The sequence below is a fragment of the Solanum lycopersicum genome, chromosome 1 (assembly GCF_036512215.1).
Source record: "Solanum lycopersicum chromosome 1, SLM_r2.1".
In the NCBI taxonomy this organism is placed as follows: domain Eukaryota; kingdom Viridiplantae; phylum Streptophyta; class Magnoliopsida; order Solanales; family Solanaceae; genus Solanum; species Solanum lycopersicum.
In genome coordinates this window covers 21818133-21822263 of record NC_090800.1, presented here as the reverse complement: position 1 = coordinate 21822263, position 4131 = coordinate 21818133, and the positions used below count along the sequence as shown (strand labels likewise).

The following is a 4131-nucleotide window of genomic DNA, read 5'->3' as shown; positions in this document are numbered from 1 at the left end:
AGTCCATCAGTCGCACTCCATTTTAGTTGGCGAGTATCCAAAAACCCTAAAATCCATATTTGTTACATGCTCCTTTTGATGGAAAGATTTTGGGACACTACAATCTTTCCAAAAGATTGGAGAAAAAACTCATCACTCCCAAGTCCTACTTAGACAAGGAAACCAAAAGGATGAAGAATTTGTTGACTGCAATTGGTTTTCCACAGATAACCACGTTGGAGACATTGTATTGATGAAGTTCAACCCAAGGTTATTTAAAGCACAAAGGGGCATATATCAGAACTTATTGTGAAAATATGAGGGCCCATTAAAGATCATTGCTAGGTAGGCAAGATCTCCTATGAAGTGGAGTTACCTCCACACTTCAATATCCATTTGGTCTTTCATGTAGGAGTCCTAAAGCAATACCATGAGGGCAAAGATGATCCCAGTCGGAACTAGTCAAAATGGGCAACCATAACTCTCACCTCTTTCATGATTGAGAAATTGAGTATATGATAGACTATCAAGAAAGAGGGAAGTGAGGCCATCAAGTTAACACCCTATTTCTTGTACATTGGAAGGATCAATCTTCCGAGGAGGCCAAATAGAACTTGTTGAGAATTCTAGAATATAATTGAAGTATAAATATTGTAATGACTTGTAGAGTAAATTTATTTACACTTAGGTCCTTAGGAGGTAGTATAAATAGAGGACCTCTCATTGGCAAACTGATCCAATCAAACGTAAATCATTTCCACAAATTAGTACAAAGACTTCTTCCAATATTTTCCCAGTCTTTTTGGTCTTGCTTGCATTATGTTAGACATCATAGTTTGAAAAGTCTTAATTAAGCTCACACTACAGTGAAAGATTCGTAAGTAATTGACAGGATATCGCATGGAACACAAGTAAGACTCTAGGATTATGACACATAGCATATGAAAAATATAGGACATAACAGAAAACTTACTCTTCTATTAATAATAAAAATCTTTTTTCTATATAAATGTATATAAGCAATTTATTAAATGTTGATACATTTAATACTAGAATTTTGGTAATGTGAATGAGAATGCTTCTTATACATAGACATTAATGATATTAAAACACAATTTATGATTGTCTCACAAAAAATTGATGTCTCAAATATTATGTTCTTATCCTGTGAAATTTTTTGGGTCACATGGTTCACTTAACAGTCTTCCTGGATAGAATATTAATTTTTGGGGTCCAATAAACAATTCTAGAAGAGGACTTATGCTTAGTAATGTAGTATCTTTGTTGAAACCAGTATCAACAAAGATCACTCTCTGACAAGGGACTCAAAATTATCTCCAAGAACCTTCGGGGATGTATTTCAACTCGATCAAATTTCTCAAAATCCTTAACACTACAATATATCTGCCTTTGCATATCTAGAAGGAATGAACAATGTGCTTATGTAGGCTAGCCTTATCTGCAATTTTAGCATAACATCAGTATTTGAAGTAGAGATGTGTTATAACAACATAACCTACAACTACATTTCCAAGAATTTTTTTGTGCTAATAGCATCTTGGTATCTCAGGTAGCATGTAAGATTCGTGAGTTAGCACATTAACAAGCAACAAAGGGTCATAAAACTTGTAATGTAGCAGTGGTTTCGAAGTACCGTGCATTGACTAGCTTCTTAACATTCATGAAGGAGTGCCTTAGTGTAGGTCCATCAATAAAATCAATGTCCATCCCGATCCATTTCATATATGATATAGTTACTACTTCCCCGCCTGAGCTGAGGGAGGTACTTGTTAGTGCCTCAACCACATCAACTACTCTCTTACTTCTAATCACCTACTTTACCCTAGTATAAATTTTTATTGAAGGAAAACTCTTTGACAAAGTTTTGAACTTAAGAATTATCCCTACGAATGAGCTCCATTTTACGATTGAATGGTTCATTACGTATGAATCTCATAATTTTATGAGGACATCCAAGCTTGAACAATGCAACACTGAAAATTATTTTATTTTTCTTAATGCTGAAAGACCCTCATGATGATTTTCATAAGTCTTAAACAGTTGTAAACTGAAATTAAATTTGAGAAAAAAGTCTCCAAGTTACCTATGTGATTGAAAATGAAACTTCTGGAGACATTTCATTGTTGTCATCTATTCAAAAACCTTAGCAGTTGGGATTGTTCACACACAATTTTGACCCTCTACGGTACGAATTAATTGACGATCTTCCTGATTCTAAATGATTCAAAATAATTTGTTTTATAAAAATTAAAATGTTTTAAGCTATTTGAAATTAATCTCGTCGCTCATTATAAATAGCAATTCTTCTCGAGAAATTTTATTTTGTTTAAATATTCAATTATTGAATTTAGTTGTATATTTGTTTACAAATTTAAATCAATTGTAATTACACCAACTATTTGATTTCGTTAAAATTGAGAAGCTCATTAACTTGATCTTATTAGACCTTCTGTATGTTTAGCCGGCTAATTTTGAATTAGCTAATTTGAATGTCCATTTTTGCAAAAGGGCCCGTTTTACCCTATTTTGATTAGATTATCAGGCCCAACACGACTTCAACTTTAAACCCATCCCTTTCTCTAATTCAGCAATTTACAACTAAGCCCACAAAATAAACGTATCCCCCCATCAGCCGCCTCAAGCCCAATCATCCCAACTTTATTCCTCTCAGACCTGACCCGCTGCCCCTTCTTCTTCACAGAGAACAACCAACAAAATGCGTGAACATCTCCAGCAATGACAAACGCGCCTCGTCCATCTCCACGCTGTAGCAATTTGAAGAAAGTTTGCATCCAACATTCACCAAGCACACGATAATTTCAGAATGAACATAAACGACATCAACAGTAGATACCAGGGACAACATATGAGCGACACACGCGATGGAATAGCGATGCCAATACAAGAATTAGTACGCGTACAACTGTTTGACCTTTGTCGTTCTCTCTCAATGTCTCCCTCACTCGTACGATTCTCAGCAGCAATGGACAATGCAATTTCCTCCTTGTATCCTAAGATGATGACAGATCGTCATGCAAGAAATTGGAATCGATCCAAGCCCTGAAAGCCCTATCCTCGTCCGTATTTCAAGGGATGTGGAATTTTTTCTTCGTCCTAGTAGCACTTTTGTTTCCGCCCTTGGATGAAAATTTGAATTTTGGAACTGAATGTCATATTCCAACCTTGCCCTTTTCCCCCTTAAATTGGTAACCCTAGAAGCCTTCCTACATAAGTTCTTTTGTTTCTTGTACGAGGGTTTTTTTGTTGGGTTTTATTTGGCCTAAATTTCTTACCATAAATAGGTTTTCCTTTTAGGAAAAAGATTTGGATTGATTAATCCTTTTTCTGGTAGAAAAAGGTTTAGGACACTATAAATAAAGGAATGTTCCTTCTAACTTAATCAACATTCACAATGTAGTCTTAAAGGGCTTTGAGAGTTTTGTTAGAGGGAGAATTTATGGGTCACAAGCTTGATACGTTATCACATGTGTGAACCTCCCATGTATATCGAGTGAATTTATTGAGGTTGTTTCCCTCTGTATTTTGTACTCTCATATTTATAGTGAATTGCTTATCTTCTTTGTGGACGTAGGTCGATTGACCGAACCACGTTAAATCTTTGTGTCTTTTGGTATATTTTTTGTTGTCTTCTTACTCGTGGTCTTTGAGGTTTGCTTTGCTAGCTTCCGCGTTTACACCTGCTTATTTCGGTCCTAACAAGTGGTATCAGAGCCAGATTTAATGATGGAGTCAGGTTCATTTGTTCGATAATTGATGATTAAACCAGGTTAGAAAGATGTGTTCATCTTGGCGGTATAGTTCTAGTAGTAACCTTTTTGACAGTAATGAAGATTTTGTTGGAGAAATTGTTTCAGAGAGATTCTTTGTATTGAGACATAAATTTTGCAAAGGTGATAATGGAGAGGAGAAGCAAGTTGTTGAAGATTATGTCAAGAAGGTGGACAAATTTATTTTGTCAGAAATTCAGGCCAAGGGAAAGATTTGTTGGGTTTTATTTGCCCTAAATTTCTTACCATAAATATGTTTTCCTTGTAAGAAAAGGTTTTGGATTGACTAATCCTTTTCTTGTAGGAAAAGGTTTAGGACTCTATAAATAGGGGCATGTTCCTT

At 35.3% G+C, this 4131-nt stretch overlaps 1 pseudogene; it reads right to left on the bottom strand.

The window, feature by feature from the left end:
* Positions 1–1275: 1275 nt before the first annotated feature.
* Positions 1276–2866, bottom strand: LOC104645960 (endoribonuclease Dicer homolog 2-like; annotated as a pseudogene).
* Positions 2867–4131: the final 1265 nt, after the last annotated feature.